This window comes from Schistocerca piceifrons, chromosome 1 (genome assembly GCF_021461385.2).
Source record: "Schistocerca piceifrons isolate TAMUIC-IGC-003096 chromosome 1, iqSchPice1.1, whole genome shotgun sequence".
Taxonomy (NCBI): Eukaryota; Metazoa; Arthropoda; class Insecta; order Orthoptera; family Acrididae; genus Schistocerca; species Schistocerca piceifrons.
Genome location: NC_060138.1, coordinates 419,117,009 through 419,143,696, shown reverse-complemented (window position 1 = coordinate 419,143,696; position 26,688 = coordinate 419,117,009). Strand labels below are relative to the sequence as shown.

The 26,688-nt window shown below is 43.4% G+C and overlaps 1 protein-coding gene across 1 annotated transcript in view; it reads left to right on the top strand.

Moving 5' to 3' along the window:
- LOC124731761 overlaps positions 1–26,688 on the top strand; it is a 764,200-nt gene that overhangs the window by 228,116 nt on the left and 509,396 nt on the right. The window lies entirely within an intron of this gene.

The following is a 26,688-nucleotide window of genomic DNA, read 5'->3' as shown; positions in this document are numbered from 1 at the left end:
ATGGAGCGCCACCACATTGGCACTTATCTGTCCGTAACTACCTGAACGTCAACTACCCGAGGCGATGGATCGGCCGCCAGGCAGCCCGTGACAGAGCACGTCATCACTGGCCTCCAAGAAGCCCTGATCTTACCCCCTGCGATTTTTTCTTATGGGGGTAGGTTAAGGATATGGTGTTTCGGCCACCTCTCCCAGCCACCATTGATGATTTGAAACGAGAAATAACAGCAGCTATCCAAACTGTTACGCCTGATATGCTACAGAGAGTGTGGAACGAGTTGGAGTATCGGGTTGATATTGCTCGTGTGTCTGGAGAGGGCCATATTGAACATCTCTGAACTTGTTTTTGAGTGAAAAAAAACCTTTTTAAATACTCTTTGTAATGATGTATAACAGAAGGTTATATTATGTTTCTTTCATTAAATACACATTTTTAAAGTTGTGGTATTCTTTTTGAATCACCCTGTATATAATTCAGTGCCCTGAAGAATTACTTTCTCTTTATTCTACAAAAAAAAAAAAAAAAATTGAATTGTTCTTTTCATGGATCTTACCCAGATCAATGTTACGCTTCAAGGACAAATTACCTCTGGTTTCTAGTCTAGGTAACAAAAGATTTCAAGTACTAACTTTCAATACCAAACAATATATTGTGTTTCCTGGGGTCTTCGTGTGATCAAAGAAAGATTTGGATTAATTTTTGTCACAGTTTAATTAAAAAACCAGATAATGTCCGTTTCACCGTTGGTTAAAGATTGATGTACATGTACAAGTACTAATAAATATTTTTGAGAAATGTTTTCTTCTTGGGCACCTCTGCTGTAGAATTTGTTTGAACAAAATTACCTAACCAAGCACGGATTCCGCAAGAGCGAACTATATTTTGTTTCCTTCCATGCTTTTGTATGTTCGAGCGGTCTTCACTGCATGTAATTAACACCTTGTTATAGAAAAATGACGGAGTCACATGTTCAGGTCCCGCCCAGTGCACTGCAGCGCTGTGTGTATGGCGAAAAAAATGAACCCTGTGTTTGGATTACTACGTTTGTTCCAACGTAAAAAACCTGAACATTAATGATGTTTTGGAATATAGTAAGAAAAGTATTTCGTTAATTCAACGATATTTCAAGCGAAAAACTAACAAAGAGACCATACGGCATTAGGATTTTTGAATTTTTTTTTATATTTGTGGTACAAGTTTGGAACTAAGTATCATTCGCCAAAAGCAGTTCGATGCATTTCTAAAAAAATTCTCGAGGAAATTGACTTTGAGTTTACTGAGTGTCTCTGATACCTTAAATCAAGCTCTTTCCTTCAGAAACAGAATACTCACGTGCCAAACGGATGACCTGGGTTCGATTCTCTGCTAAGGACCACGGTGAGCATTCACCCATTTCGACAGCTACACTCAGTTTTTCGTTTTCGTTTAACGTAGATTTTTTTTTCATTAATGTAACGTGTATAGCACGGCGCCCATCTGACCATTTAGCGGCGGTAGTTCGTTGCTTGTCTTGGAAAGTCTCAAACATTACTACAGTTGTTCTGAAGCCGTCTAGGTTTTGTGAGTCTTTCGATTATATACATGTTTCCTCTAAATATTTTTTACATGTATGTAGTACGGTGTTCTTGTATTTTTCCCTCTTTCCAGTAAAAGACGTTGAGATTGCTGTTTGCACATTTATACTCATTCATTGGACCGACGACATCGCTGTTAGGTAATTTTATATGAAAATTTAATCTATGATGTTTATGTACTGACAATCATTGGTAGTGATGCACATTTCGTTTACTGGTTGGAATCAATTATTATCATCTGAGTAGTCTTTCTAATTCTGGTTTTCTATCAATTACAGGACAGTTTTGGAAAAAAGAACAGTCATGTAATATTCCAAATGTTACGTACTGGTAATGTTAGAAGAGCGCTTTATTCATCTCCTTGTTTTACGATATTTTTTTCGTAACGAAATGTTGTATGAGACGAATCTGATGACTCACATAGGGTCACATATTTTTTACTTATTTTACTTCTTTGTACAACTATAATGTATTCCGTATGTGGGTAACTTTTGTTAATTATAAACCCACATTTCTCATCGAAGTACTGTGAAGCAGTTACATTTTTTGCCAATAATGTCTATCTTCTGCATTTGTTATTGAGTGATGCTTGATCATTTGAATATGGTTTTGAATCTTAAGTTGAAGGGGTCGGTGGAAGAAAGTGTTAGTATTAAATTTACTATAGATTATACTGATAATTTATCTGATGGTTTTTCGAATGTACCACATCCCCATAATATTTCCATACGAACAACGAAACATTTCTATCTGGTATATAAATTGTTTTGTGTTATTATATTCATGTTTTTGTCTTTAGCCAATCTTTTACGAGGCAGTATCTCAAAATTCGTGTGGGTTATATTTTCTTCCGTCACTCCCTTTAACTGCGTTTGCGAAAGTTATAATAAACTAGCAACTTGCCTCAGCTTCGCATGGGTAGCACTAAGTGTCTGTGGCCAGACGAAGCGTTTGGCTTAGCGATAATAAACTAAACAGGGTGAAGAAAAAATTCCACACTTGGTGACTGGCACGCAGTACTTCATCCCAATTGAAGATACATGTGTATCTAGCAAAATATAGTCTCGCCAAAAGGATTAAATGAAATTCCATACCTAAAGAAAAAAAAGAAGGCCTGACAACGCTGCGTGCCGTTTCCCCAGAATAGGTAGCATGAACTCTGCGCGGTGCCGAAGCTGTCGCAGTATCTCAGCGAGACGAGGCAATGTCATGGGACTCGCCAATGTTCAAGTCGCGTTTTTTTCCTTCGGTTAAAGCCTCAAACTGTTGAAACGTCCCCTTAGAAAAATTAATGAATTACTGTGCTGATAAACCTCTTACATTATTTGATTTTCAAACAGCTGAGCAGAACTGAACGTACTCAGACATTTCGCTCTTTCCCTATTCTGATCAACACTAAACTGACACACAATATTTTTAGCGCAACGCAATCTGACTTTCAAAAATCCCTACAAAAGAATGGCCCTGACTAACATTAACATATACGTTTGACAGATCACTTACCTCACAAAAATCTTCGTTACTCGAGCTACTGCAATATAGCGAGCGCCACTACTGCCAGCTAAATAAAAGATTCAAAGTACTGAAGGCACTAACTACTGATAGGCATAGTTAGCAAATGAAAGATTTTAATAGAGAACAAACAATGTATTTACCTTAATAGTGTTGAAAAATCATAATATACATAGCAGTTCATGAAATCGACTTACAAATTTCGAAACTCCGCCATTTCTCTCCCCACATCCACCACTGCTGACGGGTCACCTCCAACTGCACAACGCTACGCGCTGTTAACATCCAGCTGCCCAACACTACAATGGCAGACAACAATGCAAACTAACCACAGACTGCACACAGCACAGCCAGTGATTTTCATACAGAGCGCTACGTGGCGTTACCAATAAGAAAACCTAAACAGCCGACTTACACTGTATCCAATTTACACGTCCACAATGCAGTATCTTGTGTATTTCTTTCTGTTAATGTAACCTTTAATTAAACATTAAGACATAACGTGAACTTCTTGCAGACATAAAGGACAACTTTGTTTCGCCCATTACACAAATAAAAACTGAACAAAGCTGCGCCCGAACACGCCTTGAAGGCCCAACGGTATCGACCGGCCGCCGAGTCATCCTCAGCCCACAAGCGTCGCTGTATGCGGATATGGAGGGGCGTGTGGTCCGCACACCGCTCTCCCGGCCGTATGTCAGTTTCCGAGACCGGAGCCGCTACTTCTCAATCAAGTAGCTCCTCAGTTTGCCTCACAAGGGCTGAGTGCACCCCGCTTGCCTATAGCGCTCAGGAGACCGGATGGTCACCCGTCCGGTTGCTACCCAGCCCGACAGCGCTTAACTTGGGTGATCTGATGAGAACCGGAGTTACAACTGCAGCAAGACCGTTGGCAGACACAAATAAAGCTAATAGAAAGTAACAGCGCACACAGTAACGTCGTCCGTATCCAGCGAAGCACAATAGACACAATAGGAAGGCTACACCAGACTGCACATTACGCACAATAAGTCGATTCTGTAAGATTGATGTCCAGGCTTATCTTCATAGAGCCGGTACGAACACGTGCGAGAGGTGTTCAGTTCAGAGCAGAAGTTCAAAGCGATCACCTTACATTTGCAGACACTTCGCGACTCGTTGGATAATACTTTGCCGGCATCTACGCAACATATCTGCATCCACTGCTGCTGAAGCTGGATGCACCCGAACTGCTAGGTAATGGGTGGAGTATTAAGTACACCCAATTAAGATTCCGGAATGTGGAGGCCAGAAGATTGGACTTCAATAGCCTCTCCGCTTCGCTGGAAACGCTTCATTTAAATAGTTTCGCACGTTCATTCCAAAGTACATCGGTAGACCATCATGCTGAACCCATAGCTGACGCCCAGCAGCAAGTGGAACGTTTGTTAACGCGTCAGGCACAGTATTGCAAAGAAATGTACGATACAGGGCCGCATTCAACTTGTGCGGTAGTAAATAAGGGCCCAAAGGCACTCCTCCCACGATTCCAGACCACAGCTTTATGCCAAAGAGTGCCTGAAAGCCACGTTCACGGGTGCACGGGTGACATGTGGGTTGTGTTCCGATCAATAATGGCTGTTGTGGAAGTTGAAAATATCTTCACGACTGAAGCTATATTCACCAGTCCATAAAACGTCGCTTAAATGTGTTAGTTATCTTCCACGTGGAGCAAAAGCCATTTACAAATGTATACTCGCCGAATGCGCCTTCTGACTGCTGGTGTTAGATTCACGTGCGAAGATTGGATGCTTTTAGTGATAGTGCAGCACTTGAACAACCAGTCTTTGATACTTCTGGAACTACCTTACAGTATCACGGGTACTTGCCGACGTGATTGGTTTCAAGAATCACGTCCTCTGTTTGTGGAGTACCTCGAGTCCTTGTACGATCTCTGTCCGTTACTAGTGGACAAAGATTACCGGTTTCCTGATGGCATTGCTTTAGGCGACGAAAAACATTCTGATTGGAATGATGCCTTTGGGAATACCATGCAGCATACCAACGAGCAGCAGCAGCTTCGTTATAGGCTGCACCCAGTGCCAAAAACATATCCACGCAGTCATCGTCTGTGTACTCCATCGGAAAGCCGCCCTACACGAACTTGATAGGACTGTACGGTTAGTAGACACATGAATGCAGTTTAATGGATCCCACTGTCATGTGATACGCTACTGTCATGTAACAAAATGATGTCCTGTTTATAAACGACGAGAACTAAGGAACTGACGTCTATCAAAGCAAAAAGGAACCTGACGGGTGGACGGGTGTTCGAACCGTAGCTCTATGGTAGATCTGGGTTTGATGGCCCAGTAGCCTACATGAGCTACGACGGTTGGTGCAGTAATGCTGACAAGGGATCCTCCCCATCGCACCCCCCTCAGATTTAGTTATAAGTTGGCACAGTGGATAGACCTTGAAAAACTGAACACAGATCAATCGAGAAAACAGGAAGAAGTTGTGTGGAACTATGAAAAAATAAGCAAAATATACGAACTCAGTAGTCCATGCGAAGATAGGCAACATCAAGGTTAGTATGAGCTCAGGAGCGACGTGGCCCCGTGGTTAGCGTGAACAGCTGCGGAACGAGTGGTCCTTGGTTCAAGTTTTCCCTCGATTGAAAAGTTTTTCTTTATTTTCGCGAAGTTATGATCTGTCCGTTCGTTCATTGACGTTTCTGTTCACTGTAATAAGTTCAGTGTCTGTGTTTTGCGACCGCACCACAAAACCGTGCGATTAGTAGACGAAAGGACGTGACTCTCCAATGGGAACCGAAAACATTTGATCGCAAGGTCATAGGTCAACTGATTCCTCCACAGGAAAACACGTCTGATGTATTCTATACGACACTGGTGACGGCATGTGCGTCACGTGACAGAAATATGTTGTCGACCCACCTAACTTGTATACTTGGCGAATGGGTAAAGGATTCTTCTATCTTGCCCGATTTAGGCTTTCTTGTGGCTGTGATAATCACTCCAAGAAAAGTGATGAAAACATAAGAGTTTGTCACATAAACTGCAACAAATGAATGCAACACTTCCACAGTCGCACAATTTTCCCTGTGCTCTGTCAAAACATATGTTTTTAACGTTTTCAAATTTTTCCGTGTGTAGACCGTCAAATCCTGCATATGTCCAAGCAAATCTGAACATGTCCTGGGATTTTGGAGAGCGAAGTTGATTATGTGTGAGTGCAGTTGCTCACGCTAACCACGGGACCACGGCGCTCCTGAGCTCACCCTATCCTTGATGTTGCCTATCTTGCACATGGACTACTCAGCTTGTATATTTTCCTTATTTTTTTCATAGTTCCACACAACTTCTTCCTGTTTTCTCGATTGATCTGTGTTCAGCTTTTCAAGGCCTATCCACTGTGCTAACTTATAACTAAATCTGAGGGGGGGGGGGGGGGGTGCGATGGGGAGGTTCCCTTGTGAGTGACCCACGTTCCTCTGTACATTCCGATGCGCTGCAAGATGTGACGGTGTTGCCAGCTCCACGTTCTCATACATGCGTTTTCAAAATTCACCCGATCTGATTTTGCAACACAAATTTTTCTCTTGAATCTGGATGTGAAATCGCATGCCGACCCCCAAATGCGAATTTTGTTTCTTCACCGCGTGTACACAAATCTTCCACATGAATCAGTGTATCTAATCGCGAAAACTGTATCAAAATCCCTGCAGTAGCTCCTGAGGTTAGCCTTCACATGGAAGCAGAAAAATGCGGCGGAGGAGCTTATAGTACTTCATCGATAGTGCAGTCGATGTCGAACATAACTTCATTAAAAATATAATCCTTATCTGTAAAGCACTCGGTTCCATTCCACAGCTAAACGCAAATAACGAGCAGTGCTGAAAGAGGATCTACCTCGACAAATAAGACGTCCGTTGCTCTGGTGCACTGGCCGCAATCGATTAATGCCACGAAGGGGATCGCACTCTGCATACAGATGCGGTTCAAAGCGAGTGTCGCGCGGCCAATGAATGGCCCAATTAAGCTAATAAGATGGCGAAGGCTGGCGGCCAGGAGTGCAGCTCGGTCCTGGCCAGAGATTGGCCGCCGGCGCGGCTTAATAACACGGCGGGCCACTCTGGCACGCGGCGTCGGCCCATTACCGCCTCTCGAGGGCGCCGAACGTGACGCTGACAGCGGTCACCGAGCACTACTGTGGTGTCGGGCACTCCTTCGTTAAGAGGGCCGCGCGCGTGAGGCCCGTGTATTACGTACAAGTAACCCACTCCGTAGCGACTCAGCCGGCGGGCGAGTAATTTGACTAATCACCTATCAGGGGCGTGGCCGTCTGGACGCAGTTCATTAGTGCCCTCGGCGGCAGCGCGGCAAAGGCTGGCTTTGGCACACCAGGAGCAGCAGGGGCAGCAAAAGCAAAAGCAGAGGCCTCCTGCGCCATTAAGAGGCGGCCCAGTCTTCTCCGCGGGCCGGTAGTCTCGTGAAAGGCGGGCAAACGCGCCGCTCCAGACCTTTACCCTCGAGTTACGTAAGGCGCCCGCACAGACGGGAGTCCCTGTCAACGAGGCTCGTTAAGCACGCCTGTCTTTCAAGCTCACATCGCGTCTTCCCACCACCACCACCAACTCCTGCTCTTCTCTCAGCCTCGTTGGAACATGTCTTTCCTCGTGCGCCTTTCCACGGAACTCCTACGTCTAACGATAGCCTCAAGAGCCGACCAACGTGCTAAAAGCTCATAATCCAAGAGAAGCTATGCACCCTTAAGAGGAGATAAAATGAAATTTATTAATAAACGACGTAAATTTCTTATATGAATTTACGATCATTTTGCATTTTTGAGTGTACGCCACCTAGATCGCTTCATAAATATTTATTCATTACGACGTATCGGCTACTGTCAGCGTCGGAACTGTAAGTAGCGTAGCATAAAGTAACATACATCACTAGGCGGGAATGGGTAATAAAGAGAAAATTCTGGTTGGGTAATATTGCGGAGAGAAAGCCTTTTCGTCAGCTTCAATACATCCTCAGTAAAACTGTCGAGTTCCCTATATAGGCAAGCTGCAGAGAGCGATACATACATTATACAACTCTATTGATCGGAAACTAAGTTCTTGAACACTTATGATGAAGATCAAGAACAGAGATTGAATAAGGGTCCCGCCATTTGACTTCATCTACTGTTTATTCTATTGTACAATCATGAGTTGTACAACCATGATTTCGGCTTTTCGCCGTTTTCGATTACAACAATGACTATATATGTACAGAATGCACGAAAAGTACCATGTACCAGAATTTAGGTAACATTATGTCGATAAAATTAGGATCAACATATTTTTTGAAATTATTAGAGTTTAAAAAAATTGTTCACATTGTGTTACTTACGTGTTCAGCATGGTTAGACTTAAGCAAACTTGCCTATACAGGGTGGTCCATTGATAGTGTCCGGGCCTAATATCTCAAGAAATAAGCATCAAACGAAAAAACTACAAGGCCCGCTAGATGGCACTGCCATAGGTCAAACTGATATCAACTGCGTTTTTTTTAAATAGGAATCCCCATTTTATTACATATTCGTGTATTACGTAAAGAAATATGAATGTTTTAGTTGGACCACTTTTTCGCTGTGTGATAGATGGCGCTTAATAGTCACGTAACATTCCTCCAGTGCGGACGGTATTTGCTTCGTGATACATTACCCGTGTTAAAATGGACCGTTTACCAGTTGCGGAAAATGTCGATATTGTGTTGATGTATGGCTATTGTGAGCAAAATGCCCACCGGGCGTGTGCAATGTATGCTACTCGGTATCCTGGACGACATCATCCAAGTGTCCGGACCGTTCGCCGGATGGTTACGTTATTTAAGGAAACAGGAAGTGTTGAGCCACATGTGAAACGTCAACCACGACCTGCAACAAATGATGATGCCCAAGTAGGTGCTTTAGCTGCTGTCGCGGCTAATCCGCACATCAGTGGCAGACGAATCGTGCGAGAAACGGGAATCTCAAAAACGTCAGTGTTGAGAATGCTACATCAACATCGATTGCACCCGTACCATACTTCTATGCACCAGAAATTGCATGGCGACGACTTTGAACGTCGTGTACAGTTCTGCCACTGGGCACAAGACAATTTACGGGACGATGTCAGATATTTTGCACGCGTTCTATTTAGCGACGAAGCGTCATTCACCAACAGCGGTAACGTAAACCGGCACTATTGGGCAACGGAAAATCCACGATGGCTGCGACAAGTGGAACATCAGCGACCTTGGCGGGTTAATGTATGGTGCGGCATTATGGGAGGAAGGATAATTAAAAATGACTCTGAGCACTATGGGACTTATCATCTGAGGTCATCAGTACCCTAGAACTTAGAACTAGTTAAACCTAACTAACCTAAGGACATCACACACATCTATGCCCGAGGCAGGATTCGAAGCTGCGACCGTAGCAGTCGCGCGGTTCCGGACAGAAGCGCCTAGGACCGCTCGGCCACCCCCGCCGGCGACTGATAATTGGCCCCCATTTTATCGATGGCAATCTAAATGGTGTAATGTATGCTGATTTCCTACGTAATGTTCTACCGATGTTACTACAAGATGTTTCACTGCATGACAGAATGGCGATGTACTTCCAACATGATGGATGTCCAGCGCATAGCTCGCGTGCCGTTAACGCGGTACTAAATAGCATATTTCATTACAGGTGGATTGGTCGTCGAAGCACCATACCATGGCCCGCACGTTCACCGGATCTGACGTCCCCGGATTTCTTTCTGTGGGGAAAGTTGAAGGATATTTGCTGTCGTGATTCACCGACAACGCCTGACAACATGCGTCAGCGCATTGTCAATGCATGTGCGAACATTACGGAAGGCGAACTACTCGCTGTTGAGAGGAATGTCGTTACACGTATTTCCAAATGCATTGAGGTTGACGGACATAATTTTGAGCATGTATTGCATTAATGTGGTATTTACAGGTAATCACGCTGTAACAGCATGCGTTCTCAGAAATGATAAGTTCACAGAGGTACATGTATCACATTGGAACAAACGAAATAAAATGTTCAAACGTACCTACGTTCTGTATTTAACCTACCTGTTACCAACTGTTCGTCTAAAATTGTGAGCCATATGTTTGTAACTATTACAGCGCCACCATCTATCACAAAGCGAAAAAAGTGGCTCAACTAAAACATTCATATTTCTTTACGTACTACACGAATATGTAGTAAAAATGAGGGTTCCTATTTAAAAAAACGCAGTTGATATCCGTTTGACCTATGGCAGCGCCATCTAGCGGGCCAACCATAGCGCCATCTGGTTTCCCTCTTCAAGCTAGACAAGTTCCGCTCTTTGTAGTTTTTTCGTTTGACGCTTATTTCGAGAGATATTTGGTCCAGTCACGATCAATGGACCACCCTGTATAATGAAGGTGTCGTAGTATATAAACGAGAACATATTCACAAAGGGTTTGGCAGAAACAGAACAAACATGTCAGACATACATTTAACAACTACATCACAAAATAATCACTTAGAAACATTCATTACCCTTGCAGGCGCCATTTTCTATAGCCACACTGTGGAATTTACTAGTTTAATGGGAGCCAAAGGTGAACATAGCAGGCTGTCAGTTTACCTGGCGTAATCAGTGGCTGAATCCGAAGAAATGTTGTAGGCGACAGACCAGCGTTAGGTAATTTAATAAGTTATATAAATCTTTGGAAGGACATTCTAAATTGTGAATAAATAATGTAAACAAATGCGCTAATACTGTTATACATCATATACTATGCTGAATACGCAACATAATCATGCGTAAATGGAACATAGATCAGTTGTAAAAGCAAAATCTGTCGAAGTGTTTTATGAAGCGGACCCATGGACCACAAAGTATCGTACTATGAAACAGCCTTCGAATATTTGCCACAAAAACGTTGTATAATGTAATGTAGTATAATGAAAAACTGCCTGTTGGCTTGTCTCTGGTTCATCGGCTGACTGAGGCTTCGCCATCACGAGTAGCTGACACTCCATTGTTGGTGGTGGACCGGAATTGAACTCGTGACCGCAGATTAGATGTACCTGGCGCGACAATGTACGTGGTCATTTTGGGTGCTGTTCTCCGCTTGTTACCTGCAACGGCCGTTCGCTGGAACACGGGAATCCAGAGGCTTTCTTCTTGAAGCTATTCTCACTTTCGTGTATTTCGCAGCGTTCCTGTAAAATCTTGTCTGATAGCTCTTCTCTAGAGGCAGAACTTCTGCGTCGGCGAAATTTTACTGTGTGGTCGGCCTCACAAAGTGAGTGCTCTGCCAAGGTCGAATTCTCCACCTGTCCCGACCTGTAATACTGCTTATCGGATGTGCATGGTATGTGGTATATTCGTGACATTTTAAGTGGGTCAGTTTTCTCCTTTGACGATTTGAGACGCTCTTTGATCTTCTCTGTCGGTTTATAAATAGTCTTCTCGCCGTTTTTGCGCAATGTTCGGTCGATTCTGCCCGTCACTCTGTAAACGCATGACAGGAGGCCATACCCGATATTTCTCTGTCCGGTGTGCCACTTCACCGTGTGTTTGGTACACTTTTTATTTGACTGGTGGAGTACCCATTGCTCCTCGTAATGCTTTCCAGGTGTTGCATCTTGCGTCTGAGGTGCTGCGGCGTTACGAGCGTATTAATCACGCGTCTTTTCTGGCTCTGGTGGAGATTTGACAGCTTGTGCAGGTATCGGTTTGGGTGTGTCTGTTTTCGATAGACGCTGTGTCCCAGGTTTTCACCATCCTTTGTGACCAGCACATCTAGAATGGGTCCTTTTCTGCTTTCATGGTAAATTGTGTGTTGGCATGGAGACTGTTGTCCCAGAAAATCACCGAGCTATTGCTCACCATGGCTCCACACAACGCGGCATCATCGACGTATCTGCCCCGCACGTTACGTTTACAAGGTGCCAAGTTCAGTGCCTGTGCTTCGAAATGTTCCCTGAAGAAGTCGTCCACCACTGGCCTAAGAGGATTACCCATGGCGACGCTTTCCAGCTAGTCGTGGAAGTTGTCATTCTACGTGAAATAGCCTGTGGTGAGGCAAGCATGAAAGAACTTGCGGGAAAATGCAATAGAAGTGCTCCAGAGAGCTGAAGAAAAAAACTTGGACCAAACGACATCCTGGTTAGCTTTGATTATGTTCTTTGTTTGCCACTCAGTGACAGAAGCCAACAGATGGTTACGGAACAAGTGGCCACGAAAGCCTTAACAATTTTGTAACGGTATGTTGCAAAGCAACTGTGTACATACACAAAATGGGGAAAAAATGTTAGATTTGGAAGTAGGAAAGGGAGGGGGAGCGGTGAAAACAAACTGGTGGCTGGAGGTAGTATGGAGGGGGTGGAAGGGATAGTAATTGAACGTAAGTGCAAATGTAACGGGGGGAGGAGCAGTGTATAAAAACGAAAAACTAAGTATGGCCGGAGGAGGGGGGGGGGGGGCAGTAAAGAGATGCAGTAAAATAGAGATTATCAAGAATAGAGTTAATCTTCTGAATCGTACTATTAAGTAAAACCTCTAGTAACAAGCTTCGGAACTCTGTTATCTTAGTATTTTCCATTTCTTTAATTTTTTCTTAAAGTACACTAGATCGTGTATGTATTTCCGTTTATTAGAACGTTTCAGGTACAGATACGTAATTAAGAGTAATGCGTTCACGCCTACGCTGTGGGCGACGTGCGTATTCGTGTTTTCCTTCACCTGGCGGCACTGATTCTCCTATTTCTCGCTGTGGGTCGGCTGTCGCATTCAAACTCTCTAGGCTACTGTTTTAATATACTGAACTATTTCTAAAAAACGAGGAATCATATAAAAAATTTTACAATAATTTAATCACGTATTGTGGATGAGTGACACAGAATCGTATTCAGAGCAGTTCGTTGCGCCTGGCTGAGAGGTAAAGTAACACTACCAGGCGGCATAGAAATGCTTAACAAATTCACCTTACAAATCTCAGAATTCGTGAAACAATATTATGTTTCACTATTTTATTGAATGGCTCTGAGCACTATGCGACTTAACTTCTGAGGTCATCAGTCGCCTAGAACTTAGAACTACTTAAACCTAACTAACCTAACGACATCACATACATCCATGTCCGAGGCAGGATTCGAACCTGCGACCGTAGCGGTCGCGCGGTTCCAGACTGTAGCGCCTAGAACCGCTCGGCCACACTGGCCGGCGGGACTGATGACCTCAGAGGTTAAGTCCCATAGTGCTTAGAGCCATTTGAATCATTTTCTATTGACATATGCTATATCGTTTACCTGACGAAACAGTTTGTCGATTAATTATCGCATCTCAAGATGGCAACATTGTGTTCAAATATTTCGATAATTGTAGATTATATTATGAACAAATAAAATTTGTCTTTTTTACGTAATTTACAGAAAAATTATAAAGCAATATTAATCGTAATTCGTGTAATGTATATACGTGATTTACTGCTTCTAGCAATTTTTTGGAAATTTAGCTTGCACACAGCTGTATTGTGACTTCATTAAACAGTTTCGGAGACAAAGAGGCCGTATGCAAATGTAATGTGACATTATTAATCAGATGCATGACAGATCATAAATCTTAACAAGAATCATCCCATAAATCTACATGATAAGTGTAACAATAACATGGGAGTACATACTGCACACAGAAGGTAACATGGTGAAACACGTGGAAAGAATAAATACGTCATAATTCAATAAATTCGCAAATGCTTCGATGTCCTTATTGACGTACGTTAACTTGGACTTAGCAATGATGTTATGTAGCACTTCACATTTTTCCGTTTCCTTTATGGTTGAGGACGTAAATACACAGGAATTGTCATCTTTCGATACCATAACAGACGATTTGATCTTTGGTAATGTAAAAAATTTCTTTGCTGTCACTTAGCCAGAAAGATGCACACTTGTATTATATACTGATGTTTCACGAAAGAGAATCTGTTCACTAGCAGGTCGTCTTGTAACTCTTGAAAAATGATTTTGGTGGAAAGGTCTGTTCACCGTTCTTTTCTAAAAAGGGCTAACTAACGTGGTTTCACTTTCAGTACGTACAAAATGTTAGCATCTCAGAAGCTAATCCTATTTTTTGGAAAACGCTGCTCTTTTAACTATGCCTGTTTCTCAACTATGTCGCAGTTTACAGTTCGGCGGAATTTATATGGTTCACAAACGGATTAATTTCCTGTTCATCGATTAATATTGAAGGAACTTGATCTGTAACGACTTGCATCTCGATGGACATTACTAACAGATTCTAAAGTAATATTAGACATTTCTGTACACTTCAAAATCACTTACATGCGTTTCGTAACTATCAGAACCAAAGTACGGCAATGTTTTGGTAGTGTGAAGTGTGCTATCCTCAGATACAGCCTCGCTATTAGACGGAATGCGCTATTCAGAATGCCTCGAGGACATTGTTGGAGTCATTCTGCTACGATACTGGCGCTGTCACTCAGTTACAGTCACGGCATAAAACGTGAAGCGTCAGCAAAGACCGACGGCGAGACAGTTCACAAGAAGTAAATGTCAGCCGCTGCATTGAGACATTCGTCAACTGTCACCTGTGTCCTGCCTCTCTACCGCCCTACATTCCCACAACTGTTATTCACGCATTTTAAACGCTTTGAAATGCCTACCTGTGGACTTAGATTAGTTCTCAACGTGCCGAGAACTGTATTTGCTTTGTCATTTGTTATAGACGAAAAGTTTCTGGTAGATCAGGAACTTCAACCTCACAATGGACAGACCGGCATGCTTTCCATAGACCTCTATTTTTTTTTCAGTATGTCCGTACTCTTAATAATACACAAGAACTCGAGCACCAATAATGTATGATAATATTATCAAAACATAGCTATTATTAACAGTGACAAAAATGACAAATATATGTAACCATGTGAAATTAATAGATTCCGAAACTATAATTGGAAATAAGACGAAGAGCAGGTATTCTATATCAAAAGTCGGGATTAGGTGTTTATGTTCAGTGTTGCCGATACAACAATTACGATTTAACACGGGTTTTTCTTGTCAATGTTTGACTTTCTTTAATCAACGCAGTAAATGTTATCTGTTTATAAAAATTATAAAACTAGCGTTGTGAAGGTTTACGTAGAGATTGTGAGTGTATCTTTCAAGCTACGTCTGTGTAAAGTGGTAGCCTGCTAGGAAATGTATCAGTATATACATTGTGAATCCTAAGTAAATAAGAAAATCAACTGATTCGTTTTTCTCCACCTATTGTATTCTAGTTTCATCAGGAGCTGACTAGCTTACATTACTGCATACAGCAGTGACTTATTGCGTAAGCAGCTTCCTAATTTGGTTGACACGTGGTAGCATGAGCTCATTAGTTGCTAAGAATAGCCTTCGCATACAGACAAAAAACGGAGCGGGGAAATGTATTTCATCGCAGTTCTGCTAATTTGCACCTAATATTTGTACTTTATATACATCAATCTTCCTCGTGATTCACTGTTTCTACCTTATCCAAGTCCCTACAGTAGTTCCTGGGATTAGCGTAAACATGCAGACAGAAGTGAGCAGGGTACTTTAGTTTATGTATATACGGAAGGGAAGGGAAAGGAAGGAAGAAGAAAAAAAAACGAAGCCTTCTGCAAATGATATACGTCAAAACATGCACTGATGGAAGAAAACTCGCAACACTAAGGAGGAGTCGAGCGACATAAAGGGAAGTTGGTAGGCGAGTTTCTACATCTAAAACATGATTATTCAAATTCCGCGCCAGTCCTATATTAGTGGTACCATTAGTGCCACTATGAGGATGCAAATCCGGAGAGCGTTAAACGCGTATTGTTAAGGTCGTGAGCGTTAGTTACCTTTTGAGATTTGACGTGGTGAGTTGATGATAGTCAGAAATGGATTTAAGAGACGCCATTATCAAGTCGTTTGTTGGTTGGGTTGGAGAGAAAGGGGCCAAACTATAGGGTATCAACACGTTACTGAGTTTGAATGCGGTCGTGTAATAGGTCTGCAAAAAACTGGATGTTGCTTGTGCAACGTTGCACAAATAATTAGCATGGATGTAGCCACTGTAAGTGATTGCTGCCAGCAGTAGTTAAGAGAATGTATATTCGCAAAAAGACGGGGTTCTGAACAGTCACATGGCACTACCGTTCGGGAAGACCAAGGTCAAGGTGTTCAGCTTTTGTATCTGCCGCAACGTAATGCATCTGCAGCTGCAGTTTGAGCAGTCGCTGGCACGAACTGTTCCAAGGATAGCTCCGAGCAGACGTCCTGCAGCGTGCATTCCACTAATCGAAAACCACCATCGTTGGCTACTTCAGTATTGTCAAGCGAGAGCTCATTTGAGGACATGGTGGAAGTCTGTTACGTTTTGCCGTGCGTTTCTAGGCGCTACAGTCTGATGCCGAGCGACCGCTACGATCAAAAGTTCGAATCCTGCCTCGGGCATGGATGTGTGTGATGTCCTTAGGTTAGTTAGGTTTAATTAATTCTAAGTTCTAGGCGAGTGATGACCTCAGAAGTTAAGTCGCATAGTGCTCAGAGCTATTTTTTTTTTTTTTGTTATGTTTTCTGATGAAAGTTTGTTCTGCCTCGAACAAGTGATGGCCGTGTGTTGTTTTAGGAGAAAGAGAGTTGAAGAGGACCTACAGCCAACCTTTGTGCGTGCTAAACTCTATAGACCCACTCCTGAAGTTACGATCTGGGGTATGATTTCTTATGGCAGGAGGAGCATTTTCGAGGTTATCCCACGCACTCAGACAGCAAATTTGTCCGTCAGTTTGATGAGTCCACCTGTTCTACTGCCATTCATGAACAGCATTCCAGGGGGTGTTTTCCAATAGAGTAACGCTCGCCATTGTAGCGCAAGATACTGTGCAAAGTGCCTTGGCCTGCTCGATCAGCAGGTCTGTCTCCAATCGAGCACATACGGGACATCATCAGAAGACAAGCCCAGCGTCATCCACGAACAGTATTAACCTATTAACTTCACTGTATTGACCGACCAAGTGCAACAGGCTTGGAACCTCTTCCCACAAACTGACAACCGGCACCTGTACAAAACAACGCATGCTTGCATTCAATATTCTGGCGGTTACACCGGTTATTAATGTAGCTGCGTATCATATTTGCAGTGGCTTATCTCGCGCTTGCATTAACCTGTGATCTTGCAGTGTTAATCACTTAAATATGTCACCTAGACGAATGTACTCCCGAGATTTCATTACTCTTCATTAATTATTTTTTTGGTGTTGCGACTGATTTCCATCGGCGTATTTGGATACAAAATAATAAAAAACCACGTTGTGTTTTGTCTGCAAAGAAGGCGGAGTTTTAAAAACACAAACTTTATTCGCAGACACGGGAAAAAATTCAAGAGGAGCTTCCAACTCCCAAAAGAGGAAAAAATTCATTCGTTGCTTCTGTGTGTTTTGAGTACCATAATATTTTGTCCAACCCGGCTGCAGGCTCGTAGACTGCGGAGAGGAAGGTGGTGGAAGCCGCCCCGCTTGAGATAACCGGCAGCAGCAGTAGCTGGTCCAGGGACACGGGGTGGGGAGTACGGACCGGGGAGGGCCCGATAATTGGTATTCGCGGCGGGCGCCGCTGCTCATTGTGCGGAGCGGAGCCGGCGCTGCCGATAACCGACACAACAGGCGGCCCGCAACCGCGCACTGCCTGCTGGACCGGTCGCGGCCGCGGCTGAGGCGCCGCCAGCGCCCGCAGCCAGGGCGGCTTGGCTTTCACCCGTGCCGCGCACTCCTCTCCTCAGTTTGCAAGTCAAAGAGGGCGCGGGCTGGCGATAGGATGGGGGGGGTGGGGGGGGAGGGGGGGTCAGAAAGTCGCGGCCTGTCCGGCCTCAACCTCAGCGGCTCATTGAAGGGAGACGGCCGCCTAATGCCGTCCCCGCGCGGAACGTGTTCCTCAACACGCAAACACCACAGTGTGATTTGCGCTGCAGCCAGCGACTCAGATAGCGAAATTCTTTATTCGCTTCCACAACTGGCGGCGACACATAATCGCCACAGGCAGCGAGTAAACCACAACTGGTCAGAGGCACGCCCCCCTCCGACACTTTATGTTAGTACATGTTCTGTTTGGTGGGCGGGTATATGGGTATCTCTGACGAACTTCTGTATCCACATTATTTCTACGACACAGAACCACACCTCAGTTACGATACTGTAAAGTTAGACGCAACGGAATTTAAAAGCAAATGACAGAAGTATTTGGACATGGGCAGTAAAACTGAATTTGATGTATTCTATTCCGCGAGTTCTCTGCCGCGGTTGTCGAAATTACTGCGTGTCAGTCTGAATCTATCGCGGTGTTCTGCAACGCGTATAAAACCAATGTTATTGTGTTCAACACAAATTTGTATCAAAATTTTTATTATGCGTTAGTTAAGCGGTATACCGGTAAGTCGGAAAACAGGTGCGTGTCAGAAGTCATTAGTGTGTGGAGGGAAGCAAAGATGTTCAGCGACAAGAATTGTCTTAGTGATCATATAAATAAAGAGACTCAGAAGGTAAGTTACGTAATCTTAAGGTTCAAGGGAAAACACAAAGAATGTTGTCTTTCATGTGCAAAGAAAGTAAAGGTTCAATGACATTTAATTTATATAATGTGCCAATAAGAGGTCAGTTTTTTAGGGCTGCATGAAAACGGTTAATTCTGTTTTGGAGGAGCCTTTTTGTCCGCCTGTCTTGCTATCGGAATACTACCCATAGTTGGAATTTTTAAAATAGCCTCTTTATCAATTGCCAAAAAATAGATAAAAGATGTTTTTATTAAAGTGTTTTAATCAATGGCTAAGAAAAATTAAAAGATTTTTTACATGTTTTTTCACGGGGCAAACCTCACGAAAGGGGTAAGTCTCACTTGAGATGAAGGAGACCGAGCGAGGTGGCGCAGTGGTTAGACACTGGATCGCATTCGGGAGGACGACGGTTCAATCCCGCGTCCGGCCATCCTGATTTAGGTTTTCCGTGATTTCCCTAAATCACTCCAGGCAAATGCCGGGATGGTTCCTCTGAAAGGGCACGGCCGACTTCCTTCCCCATCCTTCCCTAATCCGATGAGACCGATGACCACGCTGTCTGGTCTCCTTCCCCAAAACAACCAACCAACCTTGTTCCTCCTGCCACCGAACTTCACTTCACTTGAGATGAAGGAGTGGGGGAATCCCACCACATCTCACCAAATATTACCAAGGGACCATAGCAGACACAAATTTTAAAGAAATACCTTCGCGTAATTAATGGGCGACTCCGAAACCTATTGGCCCATGTCAATAAAGGAAGACAGTACGCGGAAACAGTACAGAACATTCTATCGCAACCGCCACGTTGCCCCGGCATGTATCACAGGATATTTCTGTTGGCGATATTCTGTCTCCATTTCAGTCATGTAAGGTCGATTACAGTGGTCTAAATCATCCCTGTGCGAGTGCGGTGCAGAAGAGGTCACCAACTACACAGGGTGATTCAGTTGCCCTACCGCTGTCGTTTTATCCAACCCGCAATGTTGCAGTTGGCTTTCATAAACCACACACAAGATTCTCATATTCTCTCGCTCGCTACGCGGAATTTGTTAGTCCTACAGAAAAAAATGAGCAGAACCTTTTTGTAGTCAACTTTTTTACCTGAATACGATTTCTCTAGAGACCGTAGTTTTCGAGTTAGTCAAGAAAACGTAAAAAAATGATCTTCCAACACACCGCCACTCCCACACTGTCCCCTGCATTCAGGATTTCTTGCATGTTGTTCATGGCACTCTGTCCTACCATAGTATAAATGTTAGCGACTGAACAATTATTTCCCAAATTCAACCATTTTTGGTCTTCATCGATTGGCCTCATTGAACCCCAGCTTAGTCGAGCACTTACAAATTGCAAAATTGACGTTTGTGTATATTTACCCCGAAATTTTGTGAATTTTAACATCCTAAAATAAAAATAGACATCGCTGTATTCGTCAGGTCGTGTGACTACCAAGCTCCAGTGCTTCTAAGGGCTACGTTTGAATCGAACTGTCAACATAATTAGTTTAACGTTTACAAAAGTCGTCATTTGTTCATAGGCAAGGAGCCGACTATGCTGGTGGCGTGATAGCTCCATCAATACAGATCTAAGAAGGTGGAATATCGGGAAAAATTTACATAGTTGTAAATTTTTGAACAGTGACAGTGGGAAGGGGAGGGGGGGGGGGGTTAGTGCCACAGACAACGGTCTAGAGATCCTAGCTACTGAGGGTGAGTATGGAGAGAGGTTGAGGATCGTTTGAATGACACTTTTGTACGTTTTTCTTGAATACCCGGAAAGCGTGGTCTCCAGCGAAAACGAGTCTCAGTACAAAATTTAACTGCATTAAATATCTTACAAAAGTTGTGCTCATCCTTTTCTGTAGGACTAATAGTTTGCGCGTTGTGAGCGAGAGAATATGAAATTCTCGCGGGAGGTTTACGAAGGCCAACTTCAGCGCTGTGGGGTGCATAAAAAGACATCGGCTAAGGCAACTGAATTACCTTGTACAATCACTGTCTGCCCGCTCAGACCTGAACAAATCACTTGAGCAAAGAAATATATGGAAAAGTCTGACTTTGAAGGAGTAAAATGATAAGACGTGTACTACACGTGTAGATCCAAGGTTTGGAGGTGGGGGAGGGGGGGAAGGGGAAGGGGATGTGAAGGCGGCGGCGTCGGCGAAAAATATCACTCATACCGCTACCTGCTAGTCGAAAAGGCTATATAAGATATTTCTGTCACCCAAGATCAGCTCTTTGGAGTTGAAATATTAGTGTCACGTTAGTGTGTTAATGAAATGAGGCGAAAAGGAGACTCGTTTCACCTTTTCAACCTTCGTAGCAACCCATTCCATCAGAACGGTTACTTTTGGAAATATTTGGTCCACCTCTTGGTTGAAACGATGCATTGTATCCATATTTTCGGTGCACCGCAACAAGTAATTATTGCTAGGTTATCCTTAAACTATAGTTTTCTTACCTTATGTAACAGGGCTACACACGCCACAAATTACTTACTTCACTTTCTTATTGGTGTGGTTGTCATCCAGTACACACCATAGTTCTGAGAACGTTAGCTTGTAGGTCATCCTAGCACTAGCTGGCCAAGTCTAGTCGAATGACACAGTTATTTTCCTAAACTTTTACCAAAATTAATGAAATCAATTGAAATATGTCCTCAGTAGCTCTCACAAAGATAACAAAACATGTGATTGGGGACGTCATGAAACCACACCAGAATTAACCTTAGAAGACCAAAAGGGGGAAAATGTCTCATTCCTACGATATCGTCGTTAAGTTTACTACTCCATATTTTATTGAAAGGAAGTCATAATTTGTAATTTATGCACTGGTTAATTACAGTTCTGAGGTCTCCATTAACATGTCACATACAAAAAACTACAGAATGTCCTGTTTTGCACACTATGCTGACAATACCAGACTGGCGGGAATCGCGAATTGGTACCAAGTGCAATCGTAAATTTAGCTACCTCATACTTTGTGTTTACATGTGACTCATTCCCCATAGCTATTTGACAAAAGGTCAAGCCACATAGTTATTTTTAACGAATGTAAGCTGATACATAAGGAAAATTGCACAAACTCTTTCAACGACAAAGCGTTCCACTACAATCCTCCAAAAAATGGTAAATTTAAAAACAAAAATAATGTGTGTTGCACAATGTTTTCGCAGAAGTTTGACAGCGCTGCTGAAGTTGCCAACGGCCCCTAAACCACAGAAGCCCCATGGCTGTGAAATACTATTTTTTGTGCGGTATGGACGTGGGAGCGAGAGTTCCCCCAGAATTTGTTTTCTGTGGTGTATAACCACTACCGACGTAGAAATGTCAGCATTAAATTTTTAAAAATTGGAAAAATAGTTCATAAAACAATGTAGAAAGAACTGAAAAAATAGTGACTCTTTCACGGCACTCAAGCTATGTTGCACTGTGTGCTTGAGTACGCCGTCTCTCACCACTGTTATTTACTTATTAGTGGCACGCCATTTGCACGCATTCCGAGTTTAGAATCACTGGGGCCATTCTTTAAAACAGTTGACAACTGCAAGTTGGTGACCCAAAATTCGCGCAGGAGTTGTGCTCTTGCTCGTGTGCCAGGACTCTTGCCACTCCACGGCACGCTGTCTGACTGTGATGACCGGGGAGAAGAGCAAACTGCGAAAGCGCCGACACGGATGAGAATCGAACCCGGGCCTCTTCGCTCATCAATCTGCCGTGTTAACTTGACTTCATATTTCTCAACAACATAGATCACAACAATAATTTTCTGTATTATTCAATTGTTTTTGGCATGCTAAAGTCATAAATTTTTCACCTGGTATAAACTGTCGGCATACGGAAAGTCGTAGACAACTTCACAGATTTTCGCTCTCAGGTTGCCATGTAATTGTGACTTATTTAGTTTCATAACCGAAAAAACCTTGCCCACATATTATTGGATCATAATATTTTCTCGCGTTTGCAACCGCATTTCGGAGATGTGGAAACTCTTTACGAAGAAAATCATGTAGACCATCTAGACACTTCTAACGTAAAAGAATTTGTCTTTTAAACTGGAATTACGATGCAGTTCCATCTACACATGCAGAGATGCGCTTTCAACTACAAATGGTCTCGAAACAAAGACTGGCAGTGTACTTAAAGCGCTTAGAAAATAATCTTTGTGATTTTTCCGAGACCACAATAAATTCTTCAGACCTCACGTTTCCGCATCACACACAGAAACACACACACACACACACACACACACACACACACACACACACACACACACACACAGAGAGAGAGAGAGAGAGAGAGAGAGAGAGAGAGAGAAGGGTGCAAATGGGTGCAGGGGTGAAGGAGATAACTTTTCTTCCTATAGCCATTCTTTCGAGCGAAAAACGACCCTTGTTTATGACCTAGTGAGCAATCATTCCAAAGCAACAGAGAAAGGAGTTCACTTTACGGTAGCATCATTTGCAATACAAGAGCGTTTGAGTGACATGAACAAGACTGGTCACTACCGCGAGTCAAATAGCTTTTAGATACTGAGATCAACGCTAAGTTGTGGCCGAGTACATAATAAAGAGCACCAGCATGCAAACTCAAAATTGCCTTAAACAACACCAAATGATCCAACTATGAGCTCAGAAAGCGAAATATCCACAACATTTATGAATCACCTACCGAGGCTTCAGCAACGAAACACCAGCTTCCTATCCAGATGCTAGAACGGGTATTTATTTTCGGTAGCAAATCGGCGGCCAATCCAGTGTGTCATGTTTGCCGCGAAGTTCAAAAAATGGTTCAAATGGCTATGGGCACTATGGGACTTAACTTCTGAAGTCATCAGTACCCTAGAACTTTGAATAACTTAAACCTAACTAACCTAAGGACATCATACACATCCAAGCAGGATTCGAAACTGCGACCGTAGCGGTCGCGCGGTTCCGGACTGTAGCGCCTAGAACCGCTCGGCCACCCTGGCCGGCTGCCGCGAAGTCTGGAGTCGCCGTTGCCGGATGCGGAACTATCAACCACACTGTAACCTCCCCACAAAAATGTAAAAAAAATGAACCAAGTGTAACCTCCCCACAAAAATATAATAATAAAATGAATTTTAAATATTTTTACTTGAATGTAACCTCCCCACGGAAATAAGAATTAAATGAATTTTAAATATTGTAACCTCTGAACAAAATTAGGTTCCCATTCATTATCTCTGTGCAGAAACGCATTCACATTTAATGTACCCACAAAATTCTTTTCTCATTTAATGTTAAGTTCGAAACAGAAAAATTCCTAAACCTAAAAATAAAAAAAATATTCAGTAACCTGGTAAACTTTATGACGACAGCAGCACTGCGCCACGGCCCTGTAATCTGAATAAAAAAACAAAAATTCTTACCTCAATAAAAACTGCGAATATATCTGCTCTTACCTAAAAAATTTTCGGCACAGCTCCGTGCAATGCTGGTCTATGCTTTGTGACTCGTGAAAGGAATTATCATGCATTGGAAAAAAATCTTTAAATTGAAATGAATGCTTTCCTTTTTTTAAAAAAAATTACTTTATATTATAAAAATTGTTATTGGGGCATTTTTTAAAAGAAATTGATTGACAGTTAACATACATTACTAGATATGCGCAAGGCTGCTTCTTTACCTTCTACAATAATATCCTCCAGAGTCCCGACCAGAGCAGACTGCAGACAAGCGCAGACACGCGCAGACTACTGCCGACTACGCAGACTACAGCATACTACTCAAGACTACTGCCCACTAGCACAGACTAATGCCGACTAGCGGCAAGCAACAACTAACTACATAGTGCTCTCTGGTCAGACACTCTCCTAAGTCTTGCCTGTTGCAGGCAGCGCATATAGCGCACACCTCTTACAACACTCTGCATCATTTTTTAAATCACTGGACTGGTAGAAAATTTGGTGCCTGTCCCCTTTGTCTAGTACTAGGGCGAGCTTTGGAAAGATTGTAAGGGCAGAAAAGCTCGATAGCTGTCACACAATCAGCTTAACACTCAATCATCTGAGAACAATGTACAGGGCCGGCCGGTATGGCCGAGCGGTTCTAGGCGCTTCAGTCTGGAACCGCGCGACCGCTACGGTCGCAGGTTCGAATTCTGCCTCTGGCATGGACGTGTGTGATGTCCTTAGGCTAGTTAGGTTTAAGTAGTTCTAAGTTCTAGGGGACTAATGACCTTAGATGTTAAGTCCCATAGTGCTCAGAGCCATTTGAACGATTTGAATAATCTGCAGAAGAATGGGAAATACGATCTGGCAGATGTAGATCAGCACCAGAGTATCAATTTTGACGTTGGGATTGATAATTAAGAAAAATAAAGACACGTTCTTAGAACATGTCGACCCTTGAAAAGCGTTCGACAGGGTAAAACGGCGCAAGAGGTTAGAAGTTCTCATAAAATAGCCGTACGCTATGGAGAAAGACGGGATCAAGAACCAAGAAGCAACAATAAGCATGGAAGACTATGTACGAGGTTCTCGGATTAAATAGTGTGTCATGCAGTCTTTCGCCACTACTGTCCAATTATACATCGAAGAAGCAATAACGAAAATGAAAGAAAGGTTGTAGAGTGGGATTTAAATTCACGATATCAGTGATAATATTCGCTGATGACATTGCAAACAGTAAAAGTGAGGACGAATTGCAGGAACTGACCCCCATATGCTCTCCATAGTCCATTGCCTATGGTGTTCTCGACAAAGTGACCTTTCAAGGGAGCCAATGTTACATACTCGTCTCGCCGATGGTATAGGCAATGTGTTAAGGTGGTTAGTTTGTGAAAGTCGGCATTCTTTACCTGGACCGGCTGAGAGACATAGCTGACAGTGATGGCGATTCCAGGTGACTCCTTACGGATTCAGAGGGGTGACGTCATGTAGCTGTCGCAGCTGCAGCTGTAGTAACATAGCACGAGGCCGCTCTTGTCCGGCCGATATCCCAAACTGTTGAGACCACGCTAGTGTATGACCGTATGTGCGAGACCAAACTAAAGGCGCAATTACTAAAGGGTAGAATGGGCTCGACTGTGAGAACTGGGATCGCTGGGTAGGATACAACCGTGAATTATCTCGACCTGACTTTGGCCGTCTATGTGGATGGCTAGCGGGGAAGCGTGTCACGGCTTCCTGAAAGGCACCGTCGAGCTCTCAAGCTCTGAGCACTATGGGACTTAACTGCTGAGGTCATCAGTCCCCTAGAACTTAGAACTACTTAAACCTAACTAACCTAAGGACATCACACACACCCATGCCCGAGGCAGGATTCGAACCTGCGACCGTAGCGGTCGCGCGTTTCCAGACTGTAGCGCCTAGAACCGCACGGCCACTTCGGCCGGCAAGGCACCATCGTCATCACCTTACTCATTTATACTTTAAATGTTCTGACCAATGCCTCCGCTTTCGAGCTAGACACAGAACGATAACGTTCGATGGTCAGACGTGCTACGTAGTTCTTTCGGAAAAAGGAAAAGAACTAGGCTGATGTGTCAGATTTGGGTAGGGTGCAGCACCTTCTTTATTGCGAAGACTGTTGCTAGTGCCTAGATTGTAGCTGCTGATGCAGTTGACGTCATCTGGGTAACATATGGGAAGTTAGAGAGAGCACCCATATCAAGTAACAACGAATTGCCCTCTAACGAGCCTGCAGAGTCGACTTACTCGCACTCCTATGGATGACAAAGTAGTCTCTAGGGAGAAACGTCGCACCGGGTCCGTCTTGTTTTGTACGCATCTCGTGCCGGCCCGTAACTCTGCACATCTCTGGCCAATATATATGTCGTCTTATCTTCGAAATGCGTCGCTCAGTAGCTTGAGTAGGTGGTGCTGGAACATAATCGTGATCACAATCCACCACTCTAGTCTTCCGTGGCCAGCAGAAATACCCTCAAATTAAAAGTTCTGTTGCACTTCGGAAACTGAACCCCTAGTGTAGGTTCCATGTCTTACGGTAGGTGCAACGCCCAATCGAAATGCTTACAACGCGGTACGTTGCGGGCCATC